The following is a 16085-nucleotide window of genomic DNA, read 5'->3' on the forward strand; positions in this document are numbered from 1 at the left end:
GCATGATGGCACAAATCTGTAGTCTCAGCACTCAGGAAGCCGAGACAGAAGGATCACTGTGAGTTCAAGGACAGCCTGCACCACATAGTGAGACTTGACCTCAAAAAATAAATGTAGTGTGACTATAATGCCTGAAACTGACCTGCCAACATCATGAAGTTACATTTTATGCATTTGTCTCCAACTTATTTGTATTAAAATTCTACTACAGTACGTTGCTGGTAGAACTATTAATATTATACCTTGAGATGAGAAAATTGAAGCATAAATGAAACATTTCCTCCAGCTACACTATTCTATTTGGTCCTTTTGATTATGAAGAATTAATTCTTATAATTTCACCAATTCTCCAAGGTATTTTTTATGGATTCCCTTTCTTTACCCAAAGTTTGGTGCTGGGCCACTTCTTTTATAACACTGCATCTGTTTTATATTTGATGGAATCTGTTTGATCCTTACAATTGACATACCTAATCAGCTGATTAAAATCAGTCCCCATTTTCTAGATTCATCTCTAAGTTGCTGGATTTACCCTAAAATAAAACTAGACACATGTACTATATTGTCTCTTGAAAAACCTTTCATTATTGGTTGGTTTCCAAGATTAAAATGTAACATAAGTATAGGCATCATTTCACTTACATTCTCTTTACTAAAAATGCTATCTAGTACTCAAATTATCAAGTTATTTCTTATTTTGGGTACCTAATATTTTATTATTGTTGAGTCATTATTTTATTGAGTTTTATTATAGGCCCTTAATTATATGAGAAATGAATCTAGTGAGTAAAAGGAATCCAGGGACAAGGTTAGAATAAAGCACATGGAATGTAAAACTCCAAGTCATTACTGTTTTGTTAAAGAAGAAATTGAGAGTTGCATTCAATATGGTTGACATCATACCTCATTTTAGAATGGAAGAGCGAAAACAGGTGTGACTAACTGAAATACAGCATTTTTCACAGCTCCTTCTTGTTATCAGTAAGCATCATGGATTTTTCAAAGACTCTCAAACTCAAGATTATCAGCCTCCAGTATGCAGACCTCCTCTGCATGCTCCCTCATCCAACCCTGCAGCTGAAGGTTTCAGTCCAAAGTCACTCATGGCAAGATCCTGTGCAAGTCCGTATCAGGGTCTGCGATGGAAGACTGAAGCATCCAAGGTGGTGACCAGAGAGCTGACGGGATCTGACGTCCAAGCTGAAGGCAAAGACTGGAGGTCCTCCAAAGAACAGAAGCCAGGCAGTGCTTTCTCATTTCCCTTCTGTACCAGGTGATGAGACACCCTACAGTGGGTCCTCTACACTCTAGGGTGTAGAACTGCTGAGCTAACTTAGTTAAGCTTCTTCTCAAGTTAGCACAATCAATCAACTAGAACAGATGGATAAAGATTTTTACTATAATAAAAATATTGAAACATAAAACAGATATAAAAGCCTAACCAGGGGCTGCATATTTATGGCAAAATATTTAGAAACATATCTTTTTGAAATATATATCTTGTAAATTAAGTGTCAACATTTTCAAGAGCATAACAGTCATTCGCAAAAGAAAAATACCTATTTCCATTACTGTGGAACAGCAGCATGCCTTCTGGGCCACTGATCTTCTAAAATCTACAGTTCATGGAATGTAATATTGTATCAAACAAAAAAGTTATTCATATGCTTACCATTTGTTATTTTTTCCAACTGTTAAACATAATCCACAGACTTTTATCTCTTGTTAATCACAAAATAATGAATTTAGTGACATCTATTTTTAGTATTCCATTCTAAAATAAGGTATCAATCAAATTAAATGCAGGTTTTCAACTATTTCATTAATAAAAATATAATGAGTTGAAACTTTACAGATGATCTATAATAACTTTGATCCTAGAATCCTTTTATCCACTGGATTACATTTCTGAGATACCTCGGGTCCTATTCAATAACAGTAGTGTAAATAACTAAGGGAAAGAAGGAAGAAAGGGTGGAAGAAATGGAGGAAGAGCAAGAAGGAGAAAAAGAAGAAGGAAGAAGGGGACAGTAATAGAAAAGAAAAAACTACAGGAAGGGAAGAAGGATATAAGCAAAAATAGAAAGGAAAAGGCAAAATTCTGAAAATAAAAATTACCAATTGGCGGCTACAGTTGAAGAAGAAGAAAACAGTTGACTACAAAAGGGTCACACGTGGAAGTTAGAGGGAGGTAGAATTCTTATGTGCAGTGAGGTGGTGGACACATCACTAACAACTTGTCAATACTTAGCCATTAAGAAGACTAAGCCATTAAAAGTATTATCAATCACAATCAAGTAGCACACTGTTACATATACATGGTGTAGCTGCATCAGAGAGTGTAGGAGGAAAGCAAATCACCCAAGAAACTTTAAAAGTGCCTTGATATCATGCTGGGAAATGAAGAAACAGTAAAAAGAATATTTGCTAACTTATCTTCAGATAGCTTCTTTGAACTGTAAATTATTTGAAGGTATGAATCTTAATTTTCAAATATTTGGTAATTTTGTATGCTTTTTCATCTTAATATTAGCTTAATTGTACTGGGTTGACAAGATGCTTCATAGAATTTTATTATTGCGTTTAGGATTGTCACCTGATGACAGATATGTTCCTTGTTGTGGTTTGGTTCTTGTGATCCTTAGAACACTGTGTATTCCACTGCTGTTCAGCAGAGCATTAAATAAATGTCAGTCATATCCAGTTCAAAAGCGTGGATCAGACCATTTTTCTTTGTTGATCTTTTCCCTCAGGTGTTTTTCAGAAAAATTTCTCCTTTATTTGAAAGATATTTTTCCAGGACATAAAATTACATGTTGACAATATTCTTCCTTCATCCCTGTTAGCATATTATTTTTTTCTAACTTACACAGTCTTTAGTAAATTGCTATACAATGATCTTTATTTTTCTGTAGGTAATTTGTGTTTCTTATGTTGCTATCTTCCAATTTTTCTTTGTTTTTGTTTCCCAGCAGTTTTAATAATATAAATAGTGTGTGTGTGTGTGTGTGTGTGTGTGTGTGTGTATGTGTGTGTGTGTGTTAGATGGCCTTCCTGTTGCTAAGACACAGTACAGAACACTCACAATTTTTGGTGTAAGGTTTAATTCAGTGTGTGATGTCTAGGGATGTAGTTCACGTTTGGCTGCTCCAAGGCAGAGACATTATGGTGCAGGTGGCTAATGGATCAAAACTGTTTAGTTCATGGAGGTTTGGAAGAAGAACAAAGAGCTCTACCAGAGAGAAAGGGGCCAGGGAATACAGGGACTACATTTGGTACCCAAGGTCTCACTCCAAGAGCCACCAAGACACGCCCACAAGTGCACCTGACTAATCATCTAGCTATGTGTGGGTGGGTAGGTGGGTGGGCTTGAACTCATGTCTTCACAGGCTTACCAGGCCAGCACTTGAAATGCTGAGCTAAATCCCTGGCCCCTAACCTAGGTGTTTCTTAATTCAATGAAGTCACTTTATGGGTAACCATTACAGATTGCATTGTATATGTGTGTATAGAATTAGCCTTTCTTAGTGTTCTCTGGGCATTTTGTATCTGTGTTTTTGGTCTCTGTCGTTAAGCTTGAAAATTTCTTGGCCATTATTTCTTTAAATATTTATTCTTCTCTGTTGTCTCTTTTTATTCCTAGGTTTACAATTTCACCTATGTTAGTTCAGTTGCTATTTTTAATGTGTGTTTCAATTGGTAAGTTCTATAGCACATCTTCACACTGTCTGACTCTGTCCTGAGCTGAGTCTGACTGATGGGCTTCTAGCATTCCCATTTGGTTCTTTCTTGTATTTCCCATCTCTGGTACAATTATTCCTATGTTTTTGCCTCTTGTCTGCCTTCACCACAGGAATCTTCAATGTGTTCATCAGAGTACTTAAATATGCTGAATGAGTTCTCCAACCTTTGTATTAACAGCTAACTCTGATTCTAACTATTGTTTTTTGAATACTCAGACTTTTTTCTTACCATTCTTCATTTCTTAAGACTTTTACTGAATGCCAGATATAGAGAGACAGATAGATATACTGAAAACTATAATTAGTATACAATAACTATGAACATAAATACGCTTTCACTTGTGTGAGGCTTTTAGTGTGAAAAGTTGTTGTGCTGCTCTAGTTCACAAGAAAAAAATACAAAAAATATATACAGGAAATGAGGGTCCTCTCCCCCGGCAAACACTGTACTCACTGTTACAGTCCAATAGGGAACCAAAGGAAGTCACTTCAAATGTGCGAATCTGACACTGCCAGCCAGTGCTATAATTGTCATCATTATCATTTCTCACTTGATACTGCTTATCATGAGAGATACCAAATGGCCAATAGTAAATTCACAAACGAAAGGGTCCTTCTAGCTTTTGAATTTGTAATAGATAATTCATATATATAACTCTATACAGGAAAAAAAATGTCATTGTTGGTCAAAAATATTCTATTTAGTTGCATGCTTAAAATAAGGTGAAAAAAAATAAAGTTCTTCTATTGCACTAAATGATGCCAAGATGCAGTCAGGTACTGAAAATTTTCAGAGCGCACTTAGGAATTAAATTAAAATAGTTCCTAAGTTAGTCTTTTATTGTCATGTGTGATATTAACGTCTTTAGTTGTAAAGTTCTCTGAAACAAAAGGAAGTAATTCACAACCAAATTGATGTCTTTTTGACATTTTTTTGTGTTTAATGTTTATTTACTTTAAACACATAGAATAAACATAAAATTAAGGACATACTATAATTGTCCCTGCAGGAAAAGAAGTGAGGCACATTATTCAGTCAAGACCAGGACCTCCAGCCTTTACTTTCTACCCTGGGAATAACTCATCTTTTTCATATTAAGATCTTTCTTGCATTTTTAAGAGTCTCTCCTTGATTGTAGGTGATTTGGTATTTTATATTTTCTTCTGGTTTGGAGAGGTTGGTACCATGGGGTATTGTGTAAGTCTAATATGAATACAACTCCATTCCCATTTTAATATTGGGGGTATTTATCAAATGGATTTTTTCCCTTTAAATCTGGTGGGAAAAATTAAAGAACAATACGACCAAAAAAATTCAGTATGTCATACAATTTATCTTGAACATATAAGCAGCTGATCCAAAATAAAATTCAAGAAGGAAATAGCTGGTGCATGTCTCTTCCCGGACTTCTTCCATAAATACGGTTTTTCCATGGACTTTGGTAACTATCAGGGGAAAAAATTCACAGTCCTCATCTACAAAACTCAAGAAGACATCACAATACTAGAACTGGTATGGTATAAAAGTAATTCTTTTATTTACAGAAAATAGAAAATAATGAGAATAATCATAAAAAATCATCATCTAGTTTAAAACAAACTGTTAGGCACTTTAGCAATGTTTAAAGCTTCAATCAGCAATAACACAATTTAGTAGTAAATTGTGGCTGTAATATATTATAACTAATAAAACATTTCTTTAACACTTACATTTTTCACATTTTGAGGTTCTATATAATGCCACTTATCCTCACATGTACATTTTCTGTAAGAAAAGAAACATGCTTTTGAAGAAGGGAAAAGATAGTAACCTTTGCTAAACTTTAATAATCACTCAACTGGAGATTGGTTTTATGTCTTGAGAGAATGCAGAGCATAAACAGGACACACCTGCGTAGGTAACCTCCCTCTACTCTTTAAAGACAGAGGAAAACTTTCAGCCATTGAACACCTGAAGATTTATGCCACAAGGGATTTGTCAAAAAAAATTCAGGACTATGAGTTTTTCCAAGTAGGTGATACCAGTTTCCCAATGGGTACAGAAAAACAAAATCTCCTGAGGCAGGAGGACCATTGCAAGTTCAAAACCAGACTGCACTAAAAAGTGAGCTCATGGCCAGGCTGAAATGCATAGTGAGACTCTGTCTCAAAGAGACAAAAAAAAAAAAAAAAAAAAGCAGCCATAGAATGGCTCTTTCTAGACAATTGTATTTCATGGAAAAGTCCTCCAAGACAAATTAATTGCAGAATGCATCCATGGGCAACTAGATGAACGAACTTTCACTAAACTAATTTATCTAATTGTTGAATAATAGCTCATCAAAAACTTAACTTTGATTTTAGTATCACTCCTGTTAATATTTCATTGAAATCCCAATATTGAATATTGTAATTCAAATAGTGTATATTGTAATTATTATAATCCCTTTTCCAGTCCTCCTAACAATTTCAAAAGTTGCATTTGAAATCCCATTGAAATATTATTGAAATTACAGCAAGTTAATTCCAACTTACTACCTCCAATGCAACCCACAGTGAGAGTAAAGACACTAATCATGTTCAGTTATGGGCAGCCAAGAGGTCTCAAGTCTGAGCCAAGTGAGGATATACAAAGACCTTGATCCAAGGCCTCTCCCAGAATTTCTTATCTCACAAAGAAGGAAGTGGTTCAAAGATGAGTGACAATGAGGCAGGAATTCATGAGTAACTTGAGCTTTCTAGCCAGCAGGGGAGAAAAGCATCTTTGCAATATGTAGAAGAATGATATGTAGAAGGATCAGTCTGCATAATTTAATTAGGGTAGTATTTGATTTGTTTTAGGAAGCTGTTGTACTAGTAATACTAAAATGAAATTTAAAAAGCATAGCAATGTCATAACAGTCAAATAATTTTGACAGTGATTCATGCTAAAGTAAATTTGCTGCACTGTTTATAAAAATACTATAGAGAAACATATTGACGGGTATGAAAGTTGCTATGTCAGACTCTTCAAAGGATATTTTAAAAAGCAAAATAATAAAATTACAAAATTGGAAACAACAGCAAAGAATAATTTGAGATCAGAAATGTGGTGGGCTAGAGGATAAAAGAATTATAGGTAAACAAATCTAGTGTAGACAATTTTAACAGTGTATTTCTTCAAATTATGGAATGGTGGAGTTGTCCCCTCTAACAATGACATCTCATTATGAGTTATTTATGCAGAGTCACAAGAATGTTTTATAGGTTAGAAGCTAATGAACAAAGAGGACTTTATTGCAATATAGATAGATGAAACTCTAGAATAATAAATATCTGTGGGAAAATTCTTAATCTTACCCCATGAGTGTGGTAACCAACATCTTTGAGAAAACAGTAAGATAATTATGCGAAGTACTTAGCAGACTATTTAGTAGATAGCAGATATGTTGATGCTTTTGCTATTATTATAATGTAGTCCAAATTTCAAAGTATTATTCTAGTCCTTAAATTTACTTGAATTAAAATCTAATCCTGAGATATTATTTTAGTCCCTAAATTTACTTAAATTAAAATCTAATCCTGAAAATGGTAAATAATGAACTTCCTATACTAGTTTCATTCTATAGCGCATGATTTGTGGTGAACTCATAAAACATAGCAAACTTCCAAAGAAGAACAATTGGCTATGTGGCCCTTGGTATTAGGAAGAGATAGCAACAGAGCACACACACACAGCCATGCACATGCACACACACACACACCACACACACACACACACACACACACACACACACTAGAGGCTGAGTGGAAAGCAGAACAAAAAACAGCTTCTCTGAGAGTTATCATCCAGGTACTACAAGAGTATATTAGAAAATAGAGAGCTAACCCATGCTCTTGGGTAGGAAAAAACAATACATTGAAAATGGCCATGCTTCCACAAGTGTTATACAGATTCAGTGCAATCCCAGTAGAAATTCCAGTAGCGTATTTCACAGGATTAGAGAAAACAATCCTAAAGTTCATCTGAAACCATAAGAGATCTAGAGTAGCAAAAGCCATCCTGAGCAGCAAAGACAAGACAGAGGACATCAAAATTATTGATTTCAACTTATACCATAAAGCTACTATGATAAAAACAGTGTGATGCTGGCAAAAAGTCAGACTTGAAGATCAATGAAACAGATTAGAAGATGCATAAACAACAGTAGACTCACTAAGCCACCTTATCTTTGAAAGGTGCAAAACACATTCACTGGAAGGAAATACAATAAAAAGTGCTTTAATAAAAAGTGCTGGAAAAATTGGCCCTACACATGCTGAAGATTAAAACTGGACCCTTCCCTTTCACCATGTACCAAGCTAAAATTAGAGTGAGATCAAAGATCTTAATATTAAAACAGAAACATTAAATCTGCTGGAAGATAGAGTAGGTAAAACTCTTGAAAACATTGGTGCAGCAAAGACCTTATGAACAAAATCCCAGTTGCACAGGAACTATCACAAAGAATCAACCACTGGTATCTCATTCTATTGAAAAGCTTTTACACAGCAAGAGAAACCACCAAGAATGAAGAGACAACCCACAAAGTGGGAGAAATATTTGCCAGCTGTTCCTCAGACAAAGGATTACTATCAAGAACATGCAAAGAACTCAAAAAAATCAGTTCTCCCAGATTTTAAAATTCAATCCAAAAATGAGCATCTGAGATGAATACATACTTCTCAGATGAAGAAATACAAATGGCAAATAAATATGTGAAAAAATGTTCAGCATCACTGGTCATTTGAGGGATGCAAATTAAAACAACACTGAGATTCTACTTCACCTTAGAAACAATGTCTGGTATCAAGAAACCAAGAAATAACAAATGCTGGAGGGACTGTGGAGAAAAAGAACCTTTCTCCACTGTTGGTGAAATCAATGTGGAGATTCTTCAAAAAACTAGAAATAGCAGTCCTATTCAATCCAGCTTTTCCCCTTCTGTGTATCTTCCCAAAAGAATTAAAAAACATCATACCACAGTGATATATGTGCACCCATGTTTAAAGTAGCAGAATTTGTAATAGCCAGAGCCTGGAAACAACCTAAGTGTCCATCAACTGAGGAATGGATAAAAAAGATGTGGTATTTTTATGCAATGGAGTACTACTCAGCCACAAAGAAAAATAACTAGAGACTTTTATAGGTAAATGGCTGCCATTTACCATACTCATTAGTGAGATAAATAAGGTACACATGTGTAAGCATCTTATTGTCTTATTAGTATGGGAAGCTGAAAGAAACAACATACATATATGTTTGTGTGTATATATGCATATTTGTGTGTTTAAGGTCATGAAACATGACTTAAACTTAAACTTAAAATGACTTAAACTTAAAATGGTTTCTGTGACTTCTTACTTACATGGAAAAGATAAACCTAGTGCACTGCAGCCCAAGGGAAATATCCAGGTCCTACCAAGAGAAATCATACGCATTTCAATGACAAATTTGCGACAGTGTTCTTGGGGTCCTCATTGACAACACAAAGGCCATGGGAGTTAAAGATGAAAGCCAAGCACCAAAATGAAGACAAAAACCCCCACCCCATAAAACTGAATGCACTAATAATAAATAAATCACTTTTTAAAAAGACTATGCTGAGGAAACCTAAACCCAGTACTAGGAAATGAAGTATACTTTGTTGTGTATGGAAAGATATTTTTTTCTTTTTCAGGTAAAGAAATAAAATTGTCTATAGAACATTGCATTTGTTTCCATAAGTGATACATAAGTAACAAGACTCAGAAATCAAGGCATGCTGGGAACCACAGAGTCCCAAGGGCTAATTCTGCATCCTTCCCTAAGGGATAAATGGAGGCTTGGGATTATGGTATCATCTTTTTGAGACTTTTTATTCACCCTTTAGGGATGAACCACCCTCTCCCGCCCACTAAGACTAAACTGGAATCACTGGGATTAAAAAGCACACCAGGACAAGATCCCTCCAGCAAGGATCATCTCCGCAGTCTTAAATCGTCTCAGGTTTATCATTGCCACTGAGTCGTGGACCTCTGAGTCTTCTGCAGAATTTGAATCTTTCACTAGCCCTGCTTATCACTGAACACACCCAACAAACTATGGCTGATTTGCAGTGTTTTTGTCTCTTTTGTCTTGGGGCACTGACCTCCCTGCCCCGCTTCATGCATTACTAAATTTGTTGTTTCGTCCTTTTGCCGGTACCCTTTTACAGGCAGTTGGGGATCTCAGCCAGATCCCTGATAAGGGAAAAGACCAAGTCTCATCTTCTAAACAAGCTTTGAGCATTTTACTATACGAAAATAAAAAAATTGGTACCGGCGCCCAGAAACTCTGAAATGATGAACTCTTGTCCCATGTAAAGAATTCAGGCTAGTTGAGGACAGCTGGAAAGTTCTCCTTTAAATTGATCCAGGTTGATTGTGATTTGAATATTGAAAAATAATAGAGATAATATAGAAAGACATAGGGAACAGGGAATTGAAATGTGATCTAGAAGAGGTGCTGTTTGTTAAATTCTCACACATCCTTCTCCAGGCTCTGTGTCACATGCATAAATGTGTCTACCTTAGTTACTCCACTTGGAGAGCCACCATGTTAGGAAACAATTGGGAACTGAAGTCTCCCGGCCTCTACCTGCACCCCTTACACACATCCCACTCCTCTCCAAGACACATGCTTTGCTATGCAGAAAGGCTCCGGCCAAAAGTCCACTTGCATCCATTCAGTCATTTGATCAGGAAATAAGTGAGAAACTAGCTATTTAATTCCCAACTCACATTCCTTTGTCCCTTCCTAATACTGTTACAAATTACTATTATAAATACTCAGTAAGCAGAAATATGGAAAGATTATAGCTGTCAACCAAGAACGTGAGACAAGGCACACAGTAAAACATGCAATTAGAAATGCCAGGTAGAAAAGGATTGAGAATAAAACCTCACCTGATGACTGAAAACTAGTTACAGATTTTTTTTGGTACCAGGAATCGAACTCATGAATGCACACTTGCCAGGCAGGTTCTGTGCCACTGAACCATATCCCCAGCCCTGCAGATATAAATTGGATGCATCTTTCATCCAACGTATATTCAGCACCTGCTATCATCATGCTAGAGGTGACATTTGAGTTCAAGAGACTAGTCTAGAAAACCTGTTTTAAAAAATTACTATTTCTACTGCCATTTTATGTAATATTAAGACAATCAAAAGCTTTTGTTTTATGTAGCCATTATCTGGTGATTGGACATTTACTACATATTAAATATGTGACATACAGAGACCAGGACACTTGTTTCTAAGAGTTTGCTGCCTAACGTTAGAGAATCAATGACATAGTATAACATGATGAGCAGAAAAACCACCTGATCATAGGAATGTGTATCTCGAGCTGGGCATGGTGGTTCACATATGTAATCCCAGTACTCAGGAAGCTGAAGCAGGAGGATTGTCTTGAGTTCCGGGCCAGTTTAGATTACATAGTGAGTTCAAGGCCAGCCTGGATTACAAGATGAAACCCGGTCTCAAAAAACAAAAAAAAAGAAAAAAGAAAAAATGTAGTTCTCAAAAAATCCAGACTTCCTTAAATAATAAACAATAAATTCAAATTTGAGATGACTTTATTTCCATCCTTATAGTCAAATAGGGACTAATGCTAATTTGATTTAGTCAGGAATCTGCAGAACAGAGACCATTGATAATACTTCTCTGTCTTATATAGTTAGTATGCACTTATAAATAACTTCATGATACATTTATTATCACATATTATAGCCATTTTTAATGATTGGATTGTGAAGGGTCTGGCTAGAGTTTTTTGGTATAAATTAAAGCATTATGGAAGAAAACACAAATGTAAGTGGATAAGAAACAAGATGATGAAGAAATGAACCAATATATAAATACCAAGCAGCTATAAAGCTTTGCTAAATCTTAATTGTTAGCTGAAGATGTTTATAGTATCACAATTAGGGGTCTGGGGATTTAGCTCAGCGGCATAAGTGCCTGCCTTGCAAGTGTGCAGTCGTGAGTTCAATCCCTGGTACTGATAAAAATGAAAAAGACAAAAAAAATAGTATCACAATTAGAATGTGATCTTCTGATTAGTTTTTCATGAAGTGGCAGGAAATATTTAATCTAGGAAAAATTTTTGTTCATTTAGTGTTCTTGACTGCATTGACACAGGTTACACTGGGTGAAATGTGAACATGAATACCATCAATTCATCTCATTTCTGTTGTGAAGAACAAACTGCTAAAAGTGAAAAACAGAAAACAAATCTCAGACTTGAAAGAAAATTCATCCAAACCAGAAGATTGGGAATTTTCGCAGTAACCTTGTCTTCTGTATTAGAAAACTTGATTTGTCGAAAAATCTCATTAGTGATATGTTTTAAAAAGTTTACTCTTTTTAGTGAGGTCTCTAACACATTTTAATAAGTCAATGCAAATGTATGTCATCATGAGTAACCCTAAGCAGACACACTTGTAACTACTTCCGTCTGGACAGTTCACGCTGTTAGGAAACATTTCTATCCCTTCAAATCCTACTCAGTGTCCTTAATCCACCTTCTTCCCTTACGTGACTTACATATCTGTGCACTGAGGCGTCCCAATGTGTGTCTAGAGACTGGTTGTGTCCTCTGCATTCTGGACTCATCTATTCAGCTCCTTGCCTGACTTTTCCACTGAAAGCACTCCAAGCATTTCAGATATTCTGTCTGTCAATGATAAACTCTCAATTTGTCGCCAACTAGTTTGTTCCTTCCATCTCTTTCTGGTGCCATTTTTTCAATTGCTGGAGACTTACTTAACATTGTCTTTGATTCTTTTTCTAAAGTTATTCCCTTAATCTTTCAATAAATTCACTCAATAAATTTCCACACCATAATATAAAAGACTAATTTTAGGGGAAAGATAAAGGTCATGGAACCTCAGTGATGGGCTTAGTTTTCTTGATGTGAGCTGAGATTCAATTTCACAGCTATTTAAATTCTTGCAACATTGAAATCACATGTGTTCTCTTACTAATGTCAATATTTTCATTCAAGCATCATCAGAACTCAGTAAAATAACTATTAAATTTCATGGCCTTTATCTTTCCCCTAAAATTAGCAATAGTCTGGAGGAAGAGACAATGATAAGTAAGAGCAAACCTACCTTTATTTCTTGGGCAAAGGGTTGATGCTTCATCACCTGGAACAGGAATTTACATTTCAGTGGACATGACAACACTGTGACACATGACCACCAGTGTGATTTTGGAAGTATGAAAAAAGGGTTCCCAGCCATGAGTAGAAGCAGCACTCAATCCCTGGGCGGGCCCCGGAGACCCTGGCCTGCACCAGCTGATCTCATGACACACGAAGGGCTGGGGGCAGAATGGCATTCTCACAGAGGCTCTTTGAAGCACTGAACAGTAAAGTGAGACTAGGGAATGATATCTCCAGAGAGGAGGAGCTTTTGTTGGGAGAGTCACTGCCCAAGTAAAGTTTCTCTAATTCTCTAATTTAGAAAGAGAATTAGTAGTGTGTCATGTGAAATATTGAATTCAATGAAAAGGTAGTATTTTAACATTTTAGCAATTAAATGTAACTTTTAATATTTTAAGTTTTCATTGCCATATTTACAACTCACTGTTTTATTTTATTTAAAGAAAGACTAAACAAAACAGAAAATAGGTAGAAATAATACATACGTTCAGAGAAAAAAATAAACAGTAAGAAATCACTAGTTGATGTTTACATATTATCGTTTTACAAATAGCTGTTCAAGATACAAAAATGGAATATGTAAAGAGGGAATTCAAACAGCAAGACTGCAAACAGTTCTGTTCAACTGTCCAACAAAAACTTAGTAACATGGTTGTCAATTCTATATGCTTAAACATACATGCAGTTATCCAAATCTTCATTTATGTTGAGATTGAACAAACCCAAGCAGGTTAAAATCATTCTGAACAAAGAATAATAGTACTGCTGGATTTAACATCATGATACTCCATGATCAGCCCTGGATACTGTAGTGTCTTTTTTAAAAACTTTATTTAAAGAAAGACCAAACAAAACAGAAAATGGGTAGAAATAATACATAATTTCAAAGAAAAAATAAACAGTAAGAAAGCACTACGTGATGATTACAGATTGTCTTCTTACAAAGAGTTATTCAAAATACTAAAAAGGAGCATATAAAGTGGGGATTCAAACAGTGAAATTGCAACCATTTCTGTTCAACTATCCAACAAAAACTTAGAAATATGGTTATCAGTCCTATACATTTAAACATACATGCAATTATCCATATCTTCAATTATGTTGAGATTGAACAAACTCAAGCAGGCTAATATCACTCTGAACAAACAATAACACTATTTCTGAGTTTCACATTATGACACTCCAGGATCAGCACTGGGTATTTTAGTGTCTCTTTTTCTTCAAAGTATCTGTTCATTTCATCATGTATCATAAGATCAGTTCTCAAAAACTGTTTATAGATTCTACACATGCATGAGTCTTCACATGTATTTCTATCCTTTCTATATTAGAGGGAGAAACAAAACAAAATATATTCCTATAAACACACGAAATGAAATAAACATATAAGACCGTTGTACAAAGAGTTCTACCATGGTTCCTGTGTTGTCTCTTGGTATCTCCAATAGAATTGGCTATATCATCAGACAAAGTACAATTGAATATGTCAGTACATAACAGTATTAATAAAAACACAACTTTGTATATAGTATAGAACTTCAAAGACTGGCAGTTATCAAACCAGGATGTATTATCGTTAAGTCTTGTCATCTTCAGTGTAGTTGCCTATACTCTCAGACTTGATACTATCCATCATATCAGTTTTGAATAAAATCTTCTCTGCCTCATTTCTGTTATGCTCTTTTTTGCCATCAGTTGTCTGCTTATCTTCTTCATTCTGTTTTCTGACCCATTCATTGACACCTCTGTGCCACTGTTCCTGGAATCCTAGTACTTTTCTCTCTCTCTAGAATGCCCTGCAGTATTCTGTGTAGACTTGGATTGGTGGTTGCAAATTTCCCAAGTTCCTCTTTGTCTTGGAAGCATCTTGTTTCTCCATTAATTTCTAGAGCAGTTTAGCAGGGTATATCAATCTTGGATGGAGGTTATTTTCTTTCAGGGCTTGGAATATTTCACTCCAGGCTCTTCTTGACTTCATGGTTTGTGTTGAGAAGTCAAGCCATGATTATGATGGGCCTTGCTTTATAGGTTATCTGCTTCTTGTCTTTAGCAGCTTTTAATACCTGTTCTTATATTGAATTTCTAGGGTCTTGAATACTATATGGCTAGGTGTAGCTCTGTTTTGGTTGTAGGTGGCTGGAGTTCTATATGCCTCATATATCAGAATATCATTTTCTTTTCCTATGTTTGGGAAGTTTTCCTTAATTATTTCTGTGAATAACCTTTGAAGTTCCTTTGTTTGTACCCCTGCTTCTTCATTCACATTCTTTATTCTCAAGTTATAGATCCTCTTGTCATCTTCTAGCCTTTGTATTGTTACTGCTTGTTTCCTTGTTATTTTTAAGAAGTTTTTCCTTTCATAATCCCACATTGCAAAACTGTCCTCCAGTTTGGATAATCTATCCTCAGTTCTTTCAAGTTGATTTGCCATCTTTTCATAGAGTTTTTAATTTTCTGGTAATCTCTTTGAATATGTTTCATGTATTCTATATTTTTTTATATTCTTCATCAAATGGTTCTCTTTGTTTGAGTTCCTCCCTTCTTCCATCTGTGTCTGCTTGAGGGGTGCTTAGTATCTCTTTATTAATCTCCTTATATCTTGCTTTACTTGGCTAAATATTTCACTTTTGAACTTGTCTATGAGGTCCCAAATATATCTCTTTATGTCCATTGGTGCCATGTCTGATATTGCATGTTTGCTGTTCTCATTATCCTTTGTATTTACCTGTCCTGGGTCAATGTTCTCGGGGTTGGGACCTGGGGACTTTTTATTGTTGCTTCCTCTTCCCACCTTTTTGCTTCTTTCTGGAGGCCCCAATTTCTTTCTTTGTGGGTTACAATTCTGAAGCACACTGGCTAGGTGACCCTTCCCATTGTCATGTGCTAATGAGTTGCAGACAGGGACAGCATATGCTGGCCCCTCCCCTCCAGATCAGTCAAGCTGCTGTGGCCTGCACTGTATTACTTTTGCGCTGCCTCCCCTGTGGGTCAGATAAACTTTTGAGGCTTCACTGGGTTAGTGTGGTTAGTGTGCGCCACCACTGTAGGGACTTGATTTCTGATAACCTATTGAGTCTCGGCCAGGTGGCATGACCCAGACCTAGCTCACTCCACCAATCCCATTTGGGAAGGGAACAATTGACTGAAGTAAC

The sequence above is a fragment of the Cavia porcellus genome, unplaced genomic scaffold, assembly GCF_034190915.1.
Source record: "Cavia porcellus strain 051 isolate PalLab524CR breed Dunkin Hartley unplaced genomic scaffold, mCavPor4.1 scaffold_30, whole genome shotgun sequence".
In the NCBI taxonomy this organism is placed as follows: Eukaryota; Metazoa; Chordata; class Mammalia; order Rodentia; family Caviidae; genus Cavia; species Cavia porcellus.